Below are 17,024 nucleotides of genomic sequence, written 5' to 3'. Positions count from 1 at the left end.
TGGTCTTCCTCAGCGTCGCCTGGTCCTTACAGCTGCAGCAACAAGGTCACCATTGACTCTTCTGAGCCTCCCGACATCAGTGGGCATTGTGTCTTCATGCCTCCTGGTCGCTTCCTAGTGGCATAGACTTGTCCCCTCTGCTTGCAGGTTCTTCACTTCCAGAATACACCCTTGGATTCCATAAGACTTCTTCACCGTCTTCTCCAGCTGCATTTTCTTCCAAGTCTTCCATTGTCGTCTACGGAGGTTTCTGACGTCTCTTCAACCCTATGCACTTGGATTCCCTGGTGTAGATAACCTGGTTCCATCTGGGGTGGCTCTCCAACCTTCCATCTTCCAAGGGAATTCTTCGGTGTCCTCTGGGAAGGGTCCTTCTTCTGAAAAACTGCGACTGTGACTTCTCCATTGACTTCCATTGGTCACGCGGCTGGGTTCTCACTCTGCACACAGCCTCCGTGGGATTCCTGGGTACTTACCTTAGATGGTTCATTGTGTCCCCAGCTCTTCTAGGTCTTCTGGTCCAAGTCTCGTCCTCCTTTGCAGTTCACATTCCACTTTCTTAGGATGTGGTTTGGTCTCCCCCTGGAGACCACTGTATTTTGTGCTACTTACTGATTGCATTTGAAGTATTTTTGTGTATTTGTGTTGATATCTCCGGGTAGAGATATACCAATGTGTTAGTGAGTGATGTGTAATAAATAGAAGTATTTTTATATAAACACTGTATGGTTCTCTTTCATTTGACCTACACTATCAGATTAAACTGGTAAAACAAGCTTCTTAACACTACTTCAAGATAAGCCTACAGGCTGCTCTCCACAGCGACCACTTTGAAAGCTTTCTGTGGTTATCAAAGAGCACTAAACTCACGATAAGGGTTACCTGGATTGGTGCAAATTGCATCGCTTAAATAAGTGCGCACCGTATACTAAGCCAGCCTCCTACAGTGTGTAAGAGACAATATTTCTGATTGTGTGTGTAGATTTGAGTGTGCCTGATTATGTGTTAGAAAGAGATTGTGTTTCTGTTTTTTTTCGACAAAGCGTATGTGAGCATCTGCATGAGAAAGATTCTGTCTCTGAGCTTGTTCAGTTGTGAATGTGACGAAGTATGCTTCTATGTTTGGAGGGATAGTGCATGTGTGTCTATGAGAAACAGATTCTGTGTATTTGCTTGTATTTGATTAGTTTATTATAGTGTTATTTAAGTGTTCTTTTGTGAGTGTGAAAGAGATGGTCCATGTATTTGTAGGGTTTAAAGTGTCTGAGAAAGCTTATCTGTGTTAGTGTGTATTTGTGTGTGAGAGAGAGATTATATAGACATTTGTGCATATGGAATGTTAAGCATACATGTGGCATGTTGTGCCTATGCATGCCTATTTTTGTGTGGGAATGTTTTGCATGTGTGAGAGGGGCTATGTCTATGTTTGTGGAACTGGGAGTGTGTCTGAGCGTGCATGTTTGTGAGTCTGTGTGTGTAGGAGAGAAAGAGACACGTTTTGCCAGTCAGAGTTGAGAGTTGAGATTGTGGGTGTGTTAGAGATTATGTCTCTGTCTGTTTGACCTTCACAAATCCAAAGGGTTTCCATGGGAGTGCTTTTGTGTGAGACAGAGAGAGATTATACCTGTGGAACTGTGAGAGTGCATGTATGTGTGCGTGTGAGAGTGTTTGTATGTTTGTTGTTGACAGGATGCCTGGGTGTATGTCCGCGAGAGTGAGAATATATATCTTTGTGTTTGTGGAATTGTGAGCATGAGTCTGTGTGTGTGAGAAAATTTTCTGTCTATGTGTTTGTATGGTAAAGTGGGCTGTAGTGCCCTTTTGTGGTTGTAAGAGTGAGAGATTGACTCTATAAGTGAGAGTGTAGGGTTATGAGTGTGTCTGTGTGCTTCTGGTTTTATATTGTGAATTTTACACAGAGGTGTTAGAGTATTTACATTGAAAAAGTCAAGAGGTCACAAAATGGACGAGTTGATCAATAACAGTCTGGATGAACAGTAGATCAACTGAATGTCACTGTGGAATCCTATATACAATACTAGAAAATAAAATCCTATACAATCTGTACAACAGTATAACCCAAATGAATTGATCAACTAATTACAGGAGCAGGAAACGGGGCATTTGTAGATAGAGAGAGGTGGGGGTGAAACAGCACATGAGGAGAAGGTTGTCTGAAAAAGGACTGAGGAGTTTAAGTTCTAGTGGGACTGGAGTATCTTTGGAAGAGGGGCGGCTTCCTTACGGTAGCCAAAGATCAAAGATGGTAATGCAAGGGGGGAGGAGAGAATTCCAAGCGCTCATCCCACTTCCGGACAAAAGCTGTGCCATGGTGTGTTCCTTCTTGAAAGTTGGAGATCCTAGATCAAAACAGTGAAGAGATCTCAGACCAGGGCTTTAGGTGGGCCGGGTCTCACCTGGTCTGAGCACTGACGGTTTTTTTAAGGGGGCCTCGAAACGGGTCTCTATCGGGCTCTGTTTTGTGCCCTGGTACAGGCGGTCCGTTTTTTTGTTCTTCGGATGCAGTGACAGCAGGCACGTCGATGTGCGCATGGTGAGCGTTGTAGGGGAAGGGATATCCTTGAAAGAGAGTCATTTTCTCCCTGGATTTCCCTTCTCTTTTTGAAACTCAGGAGCAGCAACATTGTCGTGGTGTCACCAGGGCTTTAAGTGGAAGTTTTTTCAATATTATATACAAGCCATAGTTGCTGCTTATTTATCTTATGCAACTAACAACCATTGGCAAAGCCAATAGTCGTGACTTGTAGGTATGATGTGACTTGTTATATCATATATCTGGACGCAATGACAGGAACAGCAAAATACACGCCGGGCGGTACACTGTGCTAAGCACAGATTTTTAGCTTACCTGCTTTTAAGCCACGCCCTTAATTACATTGACCACGCCCCTTTTAGAGACCCCCCTAGTTTTTTCAACCCACTTAAAGCCCTGTCTCAGACCACTTGAATTTTTCAGTTTCGGGGCTGAGTATCGTGTAGAGGAAGTTCTACATATCTTTTGGCCAATGCATGCTGTCTTGTAGGATGCCTTAGCAATAATGGTTAGCCAATATAACATTAATAGCACTGGTGGCAGATTTGTTTAGTTCCTTCAGTAACTCGGGCAGCTGCATGCAATATCACTTTCAGGGGAATGAAGTGTCTTCTCAGAAGACTGGTTGAATAGGAATTACCACATCCACGTCGAAAAAGTACCAATGATTGAGCTAGTGTCTTACAGGCTGATTTAGAGTTCAGCAAGTCACCTGCCCATCGGCTAGGGTGGCAGCGGCCTGCTGGTCCAGCAGTCATCTCAGTGCCTTCAGAGGAACTGCACTTGCTCAGACGGCACCACAAGGGTGGTAGATTATTTTTTCTGTCCGTGACCACTAGGTTTTTCATGGCAGTGATGGACAAAAATAAATACACAAGACCTATGCTCTTTTATAAGGCAGGCAGTCTGATGTTCCTACTCCAAAGGGCCCTATTCCACCGGCCCATTTGGGTAAGTTTCCAAGGCGGAGCCAGCATAGGCACTGCCATCTCAAAGATAACGGTCTACTGGTCTCTAAATTCAGCGGGTCAGCGTTTGTGACAGAGTACCCTGTCCGCCAAACTCTTAAATTGACCTTGTTGTCTTGATTGGGGATGAACTTCTGGAATCCCCATATCGATCTGTAAGGTTGAGTCTGAGTATGCTTCCGTCTAGAGTTTGTGTGTGAGAGAGTGAGTGTGTGTGTGTGAGAGAGAGCTTTTGTGAGTGAAAAACCTGTGTTCTTGGGGTTCATTCAGCGTGTCTGAGGACCGTACCTCAGTCTGTGTGTGCCACAGTGGTGATTATCTGCGTATGTGTCTGTCCATGTGTGTGTGTGTGAGAGACAAAGAGAGATTGATTCTATCTGTCGGTGCCTGTAGTATGTGTTGGTAGAGTTCAGTGTCCTCCAGCCTGTGTGTGCAGGAGCAGTGATGACGTGTGAGATGTTCTGCGTGTGTTTGTATTGTTAAATGTGCCCTAGTATGCTTCTACTTGTGTTTTTGTGTGCAGACTACACTGCTCAGGAATGTGAACACAAACAGGGGCTCATTGCCTGCTTTCACAATCCCCCTGCTAACTGCGCACCTCCTCCCGATGAAATGTCACCCGTCCCTCCCCCACCTCTCGCCTGCCTTCACAGCCGGGAGCGCAGCCTCGTAACAGGGCGCTCGGCAGCTGCCTGCCCTGCTTGTGTCAGGAGAGGCGCCTGCGCGCTTAACCCCCTCCCTGTCTTTCATCACTTTCTATCGTTCTCCTTTTCTCTCTCAGTTCCTCGCACTTTCTGTCCTTCTCCTCTTCTCATCTTTCTGTTACTCTCACCTCTTTCTTTCCCTCCCCATCATGCTGCCTTCCTCCACTTTCCTTCCTCGTCTCTTTCTCTCTTCTCACGTGTTCTCTTCCTTTCTCCCTAGTCCTCTTCTCTCTAACCCCTTCTGTCTCTCCTTCTTCTTGTGGGTGTCCTCTTCACCGTCTCTGCCCCACACTTCTATGACACTCTCTTTCTCATCTTTCCTCTGCATCCTCTTCTCTCTTTTTTCTCTCCATTGCATATTGCGCTATTTCTTTCGCAGTCTCTCGGTACTTTCCAACGCTCATTATTTTCCCTTGCCCGTTCTTTCTCCTTTATTTGTTTTGTTGTGTGTCTATGTGTCCCTTGGTCTGTGTTGCTCCTCCACCTCTCTTTCTCTTGCTATCCGTTCTATTCCCCCTCTCCTCCCATCTCTCTTTCTTCATTCTTTGCTGTTCCGCTGCCCGTCTTTCCTTTTCTCTCGACACTCACTTATCTCTCCATTCTCCTCGGCCCATCTTGCTGCTGTCTCTTTCTTTCCCATATCTCCCCCTCTCACTCTCCCCTTCTCTGTCTCTTTCTTTCCCATATCTCCCCCTCTCACTCTCCCCTTCTCTCTTTCTCCACATTCTTTGATTTCTTTCTGCGCCCTCTTCCCGCGCCCCTGTTTCCTAATTCTTCGCGGTCTCTTCGCCCCGCTATTGCCTCGGTCTTTCTCTCTCTCTCCTCTGCCTGGCTTTGTGTCAGTGGGAATGCTGTGATTTGGGAGCCAAGCCCGCCTGCTCAGTTTTTCCAGACCCTCATTTGGAAGGAAGAAAGTAGTGTCAGAATAAGAGTCCTTCCCGCCACATACACCTTCCTGCTCTTCCCTCGGTGTGTCACCCTGTTCGCGCGTGTGTGCATGTTTGCGCGCGCATATCGCACTCACTGTGTGGCAACGTATAGTGCCTCTCACTTTATCTCTAAATCTGGATGTGCCTGTCACCGTCTGTCTAAAAAAAAGCACCGTCTGTCTAAAAAAAAGCACATCTCCTTGGAACGTGCGGTTCTCTCGCTCACAGTGGGTCGAACAATCCTTTATTCTCTCCGTGTGTTTCGAGGTGGCTTAAGATCTGTGTACGTGTTTATAATCATTTCTGTGTGGCCACTCTCTCCACGAGTGTCTGAAGTTGTGCACGTGTGAGTGCACCGCGGCTCCGTGGCGTGTCTGCGGCTGTTTGGGCCCCTTTGCATCTGTGTCTAAGTCTGCGTGAGTTTGCGTGCTCCTTGTAGCTTAACACTTTCCTCTGGTACTTTTGTTTACATGTGTCTCTTTGGGGCGTGCGCACGCGCGTATTTCTGGGTGTAAAGAGGCACGTGCTGGTAGGAGAAAGACCTGTAAACAGCACGTGCTTCTATTGTGAAAATATTTGGGCTAGAAAAATAAGACTAAATAAGACTCAAAAATGCAAAACAAAAAAAAAACACGGAGACAAACGCCTCCCTATTAACATTTTCAGAATTCTAGTATCAGGCCAAGCCCAGATGTAACCTATTACAGGCTTGGCTTCGGGTGCTATTCTAACCATTGTCCTTACGGTTTGGGGAGTGTTGTAATGGGATTAGGTACGTCAATATTTCAGTTAGGGGGTGTCCAAGTGTGGACTTTATATAACCCACATTTTGGATCCTTGTTGTTTTATTCTATATTTTTGAGTCCATATATCCATGCCAAGAAAGCACAATAACATGTCCGTGTTCCCTAAATTTCTCCTGCCCTGCGTGATTTATGATGTTGGCCAACAGCACAGGTCTGGCATCCATTTGGCTTTGTTTTGTAATGGTTTTTGTAAAGCTTTGCTACCATAGCCATTACAGAAGTTACCGGCCTTGCTTACACACCCACCAAGCACATGCCTGGGTGGCCATCTTGAAATGTTTTTGTAACAAAGTTTTTGAAAACTTATTAAGAGATGGGTTTTAACCTGCAGGGCCGACCACCTTTGAATACATTGTTTTATACTGCTTCATCAGAAAAGTGTTCAAACATCATCAATATCCCTTGAATTCATGGTTCAATACTCATATTAAGCAGCTCTCAACACGCCCAAAACCCTCAGCTCAACGTAAACCCACCCATTCTCCCCATCCCGAACCAAGACCAGGCAGCCAGCTGCTATCATTCAGCCGGTTAATAACACACCAAGAACCCACATCCACAATCTAAGTCCAACATGCACTTGGGGAACTGCCGCAGAGTCCGTCACCCCCAGCCCATCCAGAAACCCAGCGCAGTCTCCCTACGTATCATCCCCAGTTCCTCAAGGAGACCCAGGAAGCTTCTTCCCGGTCGTCGACCCGAGTCTACCACTGTTAGGACCCGTCCTCCTCAATCTTCCAGGGGTTCCATATTTCTTCAAATTTCCAAGGACAGCCTTGTACACCAACTTCTATGCCCTCGTGCACCAATCAAGATTCTTTACCCACTCCCTCAGTGTGGGGGTGATGGGGCTTCCCCATTTCCGAGCAACGTCCCGCCGTGCCACAGTGAGGGCCACAGCACAGAAGAGCAGCATATACCTTTCTAATGTTTGCTTTCCCCTGATACCCAGGGTAATCAACTGAGGCGTGAGCTGAATCTGCAGCTCAGTCACCAGTGACAGGCACATCCTCACCGGCAGACACTCCCACTCTGTATACAGCAAGGCACCCTCTGGCCACAACCCTTCAAACATAAGGCAGATACTCCACGCCTCATTTTGTACAGACGCTCCCTCGTATAGTACGCTCTGTGCAGCAATTTCAGCTGTACCAGGCAGAAACCTGCTCGTACTGCCACCTCCCTCGGGTAGCGGCTGGCCTCTCCCCACGTGTCATCCTCCAGCCTGCCCAGGTCCCATTCCCACCTATCTCTTAGTGTACCAGTGGGGGCATACTGTGGGTCAGAAATGTGGTGTAGATCTGAGAAATAGCATGTATATGTAGGGGGGACACCAGCACCTGGAACTCCAGAGGTGACTCCTCTGGTAGATCCGAAAAAAGAGTCTCATGCTTTCCAATGGTGTGTCGCACCTGCACATACCTGAGATAATGAGCTCATGAAAAATCATAATCATACATGCAGCTTAGGGAAGGGAATCAGTCTCCCCGTTCCTCCAGATGCTCCCCACCACAGAGAGTCCCGTCAAATCCCAGCATCCATGACCTTCAATCCCTCTAAGCTCCCTGAGTGTCTCCAACTCCCACAAGAGCATTGCCAAGGTAAGCCTACCCTCCCAGCTCATAAGCCACGCTGCCCTCCTCCGTATATCCAATATCCACCACGAGGGCGGGCAGTGAGGGGAGCAATTGCGTACATCCCTTAACCATACAGATGCCTCAGGTGTCCCTCTGATCCCATCGCTAATCTGTCTGCCATCAAGGAGAGCTCCCGTTGGTCACAGAAAACTTAGTTGTTCACGACCACCAAGTGGGCTGCCCAACAATACAATTTCAGGTTGGACCAGGCAATGCCTCCGTGCCACGCCTTCTTTGTCAGCGTTGCTAGGGCTATTCGGAGTGCTCTCCCATTCCATAGCAAAGCTCAAGTAACCTTGTCTACCTGCCTGAAGAACCCTCCGGCACCACATATGTGGTGTTCTGGAGGGCATACGGGGTGGCCACCTTTGAGTGTTTTTACTTTTGTAAAACCAACAAAAAATGTCCACCTATGCCGATGTGTGGATATGGACAGGCGTCCATCTTTGAATGTTTTGTATAAAAGTGAAAACCACTGACACACAGCTGCGTATTCATATGAATACATAGGCTTTGGTTTTGTATTTAAGTTAAAAAGATTAAAAGATGGGTGCCTCTGTGTGCTGACTCTTGCGCACGCTTGGGTAGACAATTTAGATTTTTTAAAATTCAAATTACAGCAAACAAACTGTCCAGATATACTTTTGAACCTTAATCTCTCAAAAACTACTGAACTTATTTACACCAAATCACAAAAAGCATGCTTTCTGGATAGGTATCTAGATTTCTAACCTATTAAGTGCAATTCCGTTCAACTGGTTGGGCTGTAGCGCATGGCACCGCGCTGCCCTCCATACACGCCATCACTATCGCTAGTCGGCTGGCCCAGAAATGACGTATTTTTCACACCCGCCATGCTCCGGGAGTGGACGGCGAGGGACATCGTCGAAGCAGAAATGCTATTTGACGAGGGACAGCTCCGGCCCTACCGACAGCTCATGGAGGATTACGATTTGCCCCCAAGCCAGTTCCTGCTCCACCATCAACTCCTCAGCCACTTTCGGCCATATTCTGACCTCACGCAGGGGGAACCTCCCACACATCCAGTCCTCCACACAATCTTACGAATGGGACGGGGCCGACACCTTATTACATGACTGTATAAATCAATCGGGGACCTGACACCCCCACTGCTGGGGCCTCTCCGGGCCCTATGGGAGGAGGAGGCAGGAAGAACATTTCACGACAGCGAATGGGACAGGGCGATAGAATTCCCCAAAAAAGTATCCAGGAATGTCCGCTTTAAGAATATACAGTTTCACATTCTCCATAGGGCCTACTTGACGCCTGCGCGCCTTCAACGCTTTTATCCTGACACTACATTTCTGTGCCCTCGCTGTCAAGCGCGGGATGCTACCTTCTTTCACATGTTCTGGACCTGTCCGGGCATTCAGAACTACTGGACATATGTCCACTCGACTCTCAGAGACCTCACGGGGCTGACACACTTGACTACCTGGGAGGGTTGCGCGCTGGGTATCCTGGGGCGGAGAAAGCGACACAAGGTACCAATGCGCTTCGTCTTCCTGGCCCACCTACTGGCCAAACGCTGCATAGCCATGCACTGGCGGTCCCCTACTGGTCCTCCACTTGCAGCTTGGGTAGGGGCGGTTCTAAAATGGGCCGCAGCTGAGGAGGACGCAATACGAGAGGAGGAGGCCAAGGGTACCCGTAAAACCCCAATCTCTCTAGAATGGGCGCTCCTACTACACCAATTCGGACAATCTCAGACTCCAGCTGCCCCGGTAACCTATATGCATGCCCCCGATATCGCACCACCTCACGCGGTCCCGGTCCCCACGGCGGGGAGTCCCCCCCCGGGTCCCCCTGCACCACCTTCGGGCCAGGTGGGTTCCCCCCCCCTATTCATCTGCTGCACCCCACTGTTTCCCATCCCGGATAGCGCACACGCCCATTCCCCCCTAGACAGGAGGCAACTATACAGCCGAATGGGCAATGGCGGACTCGGGACATAGCCTAGGCCTTGTCACTCAGAACTTCATGGCACTCCCCAGTTTGGTTCTCCTCCCCAGTTTTCTAAATATGCAATGATCTGCTACAATATAGACCACTTCCACACGGAACAAGACATAGACATACTTTCTACATTGATGTTGGTCTCGGTTTCTACACATGTAACATACTCCTTTCCATGGAACATGATGTATGTATGATTATATTCTAAAATGCCAATAAAAAGAATTTTCCCCCCAAAAAAACTGGTTGGGCTGTAGCTCTGTTAAAAAATCCCTACGGAAATTGCATGAGGAAATTGTGCCTTGGAACTCACCTTTTTTTCTCCCTGATTGACAGATCAAGCCTAAACTTAGAAGGAAGGAGCTGAGGTGAATGACATTTTTTTGAGAAAGTTTAGTGAATATTCATCAAATGGTGCCAAAGTTATTAGCAAACCAAAAAACACTCATCTTATGGTAACTAGGTCCTAACTATAACTACACAGTGGGACTGGCACTATATATATACACACACACACACACACACACACACACAGACGCACACAGGCGCGCAAACACACACACACACACATGCGCACACACACACACTGTGTTAGACTTGGCTTTTTCAGCGGGTTTACCCCAAAACACATTGCTTTTTGGCCTCCTGTTTTTGACCCTGGTTTCCTTGGTTTTATGACTCTGGGCACTTTACCACTGCTGATCAGTGCTAAAGTGTATATGGGCTCCCTGTAAATTGTGGTTATGGATTGGTGTTTCCGTGTTTGGCTTATTTGATTTACTGGTAAGTCCTTAGTAAAATGCAAGAGGTGTGCCAGGGCCTGTAAATCAAATGCTACTAGTGGGCTTGCAGCACTGATTGTGCCACCCACAGGAGTAGCCCTGCAAAGGGTTCTCAGACCTGCCACTACAGTGTCTGCACACAGTTTGTAACAGCCATGTCAACCTGGCAAGTGCACCCACTTGCCAGGCCCTAGTCTTCCCTTCTATTACATGTAAGTCACCCTTAAGGTAGGTCCAAGGTTCCCCTGTGGGCAGGGTGCCGTGTATGTTAAAGGTAGGAATTGTACTGGTGTGTTTGACATGTCCTGGTAGTGAATTATAGTGTATTTCATTTTTCACTATGCAAAGGCTATCTGTCCCATTGGATAGAATGGGAGTTTACTTATAACATCTTATAAGCATATCTTCCCACTGGGACAAGATAGGGAAATGGAGTTTAGTATGCCTGAACTCAGAATGTAGACATGCATCTTTTAGTAAAGATGATTTTTATGTTCTGTGTTCAAAAATACCACTTTTAGAAAGTGTTTTTTTTCCTTAGCCATTCTGTGGGCCTCTGTAGGGTTGTGGATTGACTGTCTGGCTTTGGAGTGACAGGGGTTGGGGATGTGAATTCTCTTAAGAAGCCACTGGGGGAATCAAGGTGTGTCCTGCCTTTCCTGGATGAGTCAGTGCTGGGCTGAATAGTCCTGGGCTATATTTAGAGTAGTGGGAGGAGATTCCCTTGCACCTGAATGGTCCTGGTCTGTCTTGGACAATGCTGTCTCCATCTCCTGCTGGGAAGCTGGGCCATAGAGGACCAAACTGGTTTGGACTGAGCACAGACACTCTCTGCCCAAGAGAGCAAAGAGAAACTGAGTATAAATATTGGTGTCCAGACCCGAGAACTTTAGAACTTACTTGGATCAAGGAACCTGCCAAGAACAAGAGCTAGAAGAGTTGCCAGGAGGAGTACCACCACTTTAAAAAAAATATATTTTTATTTATTTTCAAGATAAGGCACTTCGCGAAGCCACCACGTAGGGCGGTATACAATCAACCACAACAAACAAAACAAACATCCGAATGTGATCAATATCGTTGTGCATTTCATACAAGAGACGAGGTATCACCCGTTGTTAACAATACACAGGGCAGAACATATATGTTACATTAGACTGGTTCCTAGTCAGCAGGTGTAGGCTCATGGGAAGAGTTTGTTAGCAAATAATGCCGTAATGATTCCCAAATGTCTTTAGGCTTAGATGAAGATGGAAGTTCTTCCGCATACAGCTCAAGGGTCTCCTTACAATAAACCATGTCTTTTATCCAGGGAGTTCTCCCAAGTCAACGCTATTCGACGTTTTGCTAGTAACAAAGCAATACGCAAGAATTTCCCCAAGTCACCTTTTACCTGAGGCACAAAGCTCAATAAACAGACTGGAGGTACACATTGTAATTGTTGTTTAGACATTACCTGTAAACAATGCATTACTTCTGCCCAGAACTTTGCAATAGGAGCGCACTGCCACGCCAAATGCCAAAAGTCTGCGTCTGGTTGGCTGCATCTTTCACAATCACTTGTGTCACGGAGGCCAATTTTGTAGAGCCTAAGCGGCGTGTGGTAGACCTGGTGAATATACTTGAAATGGATGATTCTGAGATTACCATTTGGGGTCAGTTTCCCAGTTAGTGTGCATATATGCTCCCAGTCCGACGTAGTCAGTGGAGGATCTAATTTGCTATTCCACCGAGCCAAACTATCGTCCCCCTCTCTAACCAACTCAGTACGCACCGCTTTATATAGTTTAGTTACCAATTTACGCTTCGAAGGTGCCACTAATAGAAGCTGCAGAGATTGTGAGGCGGGTGACTCCTCAGGGAACGATTTATAGTGTGCTTTGAGCGCAAGTTTCAGGCGATGAATAGTGAACTTACATAGTAGTGATTGGTTGGTAATGTAGTGAAGGTCCTCAGAGGTGAGAAACTGCCCTTCTGCAAAGAGATCCTGCATGTGTCGGATACCCACCGCTTGTAGTGAAAGGATCGCACCCGAATCTTGTGTAACGGAAAATGAGGCGTGATGTGCAATCGGAAGCGCCGGGGCATATAGTGGGAGCTTGGCCATCATTTTACCAATAGTTTGCCAAGCGGTAATAGTGGTGTTTATAGTGTTTATTTCCGTCCGGGGAGTGCCTCTGCATGTATGTGTAAGTATCCCATCTAGGGGGGGTAGGGTGTGCATCCCCATCTTCCACAGCAACGTGAGGTGTAAAGGCATGTGGGTTGTGCCAGTAGTAGGCATACTGTGCCTGTGCACAGAGGTATTATAAGTATAAATCTGGTGCGCAGAATCCTCCCTGCGCATAATCTAGCGTGAGTGTATCCCAGCTTACCCTAGCTTGTTTGCCATTCCAAATAAGCCGACGAAAATGGGTGCGTATAGAGTGAAAGAGCTGCTTTGGTAGTTTAATCGGGATATTATTGAAAAGATAGAGGAACCGTGGTAACACCATCATTTTAATAAGGGTGATGTGGTCGGCCAAAGAAAGGGGGAGAGAGGACCACCTGTCCACTTGAGATTCTAGTGCTGTGCACGCTGTACCATAGTTCTCTCTTATGACACCACACTCCTAAGTATTTCAAAGGATCTGTTGACCAGATCAACAGATATTCCATCTGTGGAGGTGTAGTAATCGTCATTAGGGGGACAATCACTGACTTATCCCAGTTTATTAAAAGCCCAGAAAACAACCCGAAGCGGATATATTCCTGAAGGATTGGGGACAGGTATTTTTGTGGCTAACGTATAAAAAGCACCATATTGTCAGCATAGAGAGATATGCCAACGGGACGATGATTGAATTTTGGTGCTGATTCTCTTTGTCGCTGCCGAATCACGCAGGCCAGTGGCTCAAGCATGAGGGCAAATAGAAGCGGCGAGAGAGGACATCCCTGTCGGGTGCCTCTGTGAATGCGGAAAGATTCGGAGGTGAGACCCCCTACTCGGACCATTGCTGATGGCCCATTATACAGAAGCTGCACCCAGCACAGATAAATGTGTGGAAACACCATTCGCCATAGGATGTAAAACATATAGCGCCATTCAATAGAGTCAAACGCTTTGGCTGCATCTAACATTACTGCAGCAGCCGGGAGATCTGGGGGATAGCACATGATACATGGCGAAAAGGTTTTTCAGGTTATGGGACGTTGAGCGTTCCGTTATGAAGCCGGATTGATCTGGCAGCACTAGACAGGTCATGAGAGGTTGGAGTTGAGTGGCTATTATTTTGACTAGTATTTTTGCGTCTAAATTAATTAGGACAAAGGTCAATAGGAGTCACATTGGGAGGGGGGTTTATCCTTTTTAAGTAATGTAATGATTAAGGCCTGCTGTAGAGATGCCTGCAGTACGCCAGTTTCATGGGCCTCTGCATACACCTCCAAAAGATAGGGTGCTAAAAGATAAACATACTGCTTGTAAAACTCTGCTGAAAGTAAGTCCGGACCAGGTGCTTTTTTATTTGGCAAAGATCGGATTGCCGCCTTGATATCCTCCGCACCAATAGGTTGGCTAAGGTATTCACGGTGGACATCCACCAGCCAGGCGCAAGCAATATCGGAAAAGCAATCATCAAGTGCAGCTTCATCCACGCTCCCACGCGAGGTGTACAGCTCTGAGTAACAGGACCGGAATTGTTCAACTATCCCCTGAGGCGTGAAGTGTTCCTTCCCATGTGCATCCACTATCGTAGTGATGGGACCCTGTTCATTTCTAAATTTGAGTTTGTTGGCCAGCTGATGGCCAGGTCGGCCCCCCTTGCCATATGTTCGCGCAATATGGTGACGCGATAAATAGCAGATTTCTGTTTCCGCCATTGTGTTGTATTCCAGTATCTGTTCCTGGATATGTGCCAATGTGGTGGTGTTTGGATCTGCTGTGTAGTCCCGCTAGTGCAACCTCTATTTTGGAAAGTTGACCTCGTATGTCCCACAAAATACCCGCTGATGTGCTTATGCAGACCCCTCTCACAGTGACCTTAAAGACTGCCCACATTTAATTCAAAGAATTGTGTTATCGCCTGTCTGACAGTGTCATTGTAGATAGGATCTAGTAGTGCCTCAGCCCTAAAGCGCCATGTGAACGGTCGGTGTATAGAGGGGGGGATTTTACAACACAACTTCACCAGGTTATGATCTGATAAGGTACGTGAAAGCAGAACAACCTCTGTAACCCAATTATTGCCTTCTTCATTTAAAAGCCAATAATCCAGTCTGGACCAAAAATTATGCGCAGGTGTGGCGTGTGTGCCCTCTCTAACTTTCTCATTGCGTAGCCGCCAAGGATCCACCAATCCCATCTCTATCATGGCATCACGAATACACTGAGCTACTTTTACAGTACGTGCCTCACGCGGGTTCGACCTGTCTTTGGCTGGGTCCAACTGCGTATTGAAATCACCCCCCATAAAATGGCTGCCTTTGGCCAGGTGCCAAGCGTTATAAGCATTCTAAGAAACACCTGAGGCTCATCTAAAATGGGGCCATAAATATTATTGACCGTAATCATAGTGTGTCCTAGCTTCCCATGAATCATAGTACAGCGCCCTTCATCATCAACATATGTTTTGAGCGGGGATAACTGCAATCCTCTTTTAAACAGTACAAGAACCCCCCTTGCGTACGTGGAGTACGAAGACGCCAACTTATACCCAGCCCACTTAACTGCAATTCGAGTTTCTGAAGACTTGGCGAAATGCGTTTTCTGCAAAAGAGCAATCTGCACCTTGTGTCTGTCCAGATATGCCAACACTTGCCGGATTTCTTGGGGAGTGACTGTTGAGCCCCCTGACATTCCATGTCAGAAAGGTGTAACTATCGTGCATCGTTATAAGAACAAGATTGGACTGAAATGCGTAACTACTTAAAACAAGGAGGCCCATAATAGTAATTGTGTAACACGTTCAGCATATAAGTACAAGCTCATTAGGCCAGTCATCATTAAGAGCAGTAAAGCTCCATATCCCCACCCATTGCAGCGACCTCCAATCCCCAAAACCCTATTAAAAAATGCATTACTTTGAAAAAATGTAATATGGTGCTGTTGACACATCTGCTACTCTATATGTCTACTTGGCAAAATCAATAAAAATGTTATTTAAAAAAAAAATGCATTAAATCCCCATGTAAAGTGTGTTTCTGTGTAAGCCATGATAGGTGCGACCTCATCTTGTATATCCATACAATCACATCAGACTGAATTGAGAACAACACTATGTAACCCCCCAGCCCCACCCACTTCAGCACCCCAAAATTGCCAAGGCCATACCCCGTACCCACAAACAGCCCCAACAACCAGCAAGACAATAGTACAGTAAAGTGGGGTATACCCATTTGGGGGCATTGCGACACAACCAGCCTCCCTTGAATACGGGAGGTGGCGACCAGTGGGCCAGGTGAAATTCCCGAGCCACCACACCTGTTCCTAAAATAAAGGCATACAATTAACAAGACACCATAGCGTGTATAAACACGTTTGCCTAGGAACCAATATCAGCAATCAAACAAGCATTGAAAATGCAATAGGTCTCGCCTTTGATTAAGTTAAAGCCATTTGCTTTGCTAATGGTATTGTATAGCAAAGCCAAATGGCTTTAACTTAATGAAAGGCGAGACCTAATGTTAGTCAGTCTGAGTCAGTGTCAGTCAGTCAGTGTCAGTCAGTCAGTGTCAGTCATGTCAGTCGGTCAGTTTCAGTCAGTGTCAGTCAGTCAGTGTCAGTCAGTCATTGTCAGTCAGTCAGTGGCAGTCAGTGTCAGTCAGTCAGTCTCAGTGTCAGTCAGTGTCAGTCAGTCAGTGTCAGTCATTCATTGTCAGTCAGTCAGTCAGTGTCAGTCAGTCAGTGTCAGTCAGTGTCGGTGTGTCAGTCAATTTCAGTCAGTGTCAGTCAGTCAGTGTCAGTTAGTGTCAGTGACAGTGAGTGTCAGTCAGTGAGTGTCAGTCAGTGAGTGTCAGTCAGTGTCAGTCAGTGAGTGTCAGTCAGTGAGTGTCAGTCAGTGTCAGTCAGTGTTAGTCAGTGAGTGTCAGTGTCAGTCAGTCAGTGTCAGTCAGTCAGTGTCAGTCAGTATCAGTCAGTGTCAGTCAGTCAGTGTCAGTCAGTCAGTCAGTGTCAGTCAGTGAGTGTCAGTCAGTGAGTGTCAGTCAGTCAGTCATTGTCAGTCAGTCAGTGTCAGTCAGTCAGTGTCAGTCAGTCAGTGTCAGTCATTCATTGTCAGTCAGTCAGTCAGTGTCAGTCAGTCAGTGTCAGTCAGTGTCGGTGTGTCAGTCAATTTCAGTCAGTGTCAGTCAGTCAGTGTCAGTAAGTGTCAGTGTCAGTCAGTGTCAGTCAGTGAGTGTCAGTCAGTCAGTGTCAGTCAGTGTCAGTCAGTCAGTGTCAGTCAGTGAGTGTCAGTCAGTGTCAGTCAGTGTTAGTCAGTGAGTGTCAGTGTCAGTCAGTCAGTGTCAGTCAGTCAGTGTCAGTCAGTATCAGTCAGTGTCAGTCAGTCAGTGTCAGTCAGTCAGTGTCAGTCAGTGAGTGTCAGTCAGTGAGTGTCAGTCAGTCAGTCATTGTCAGTCAGTCAGTGTCAGTCAGTCAGTGTCAGTCAGTCAGTCAGTGTCAGTCGGTCAGTGTCAGTCGGTCAGTGTC

Source organism: Triturus cristatus, chromosome 3_1, assembly GCF_964204655.1.
Source record: "Triturus cristatus chromosome 3_1, aTriCri1.1, whole genome shotgun sequence".
Taxonomy (NCBI): domain Eukaryota; kingdom Metazoa; phylum Chordata; class Amphibia; order Caudata; family Salamandridae; genus Triturus; species Triturus cristatus.
This window is presented reverse-complemented; position numbering follows the sequence as displayed.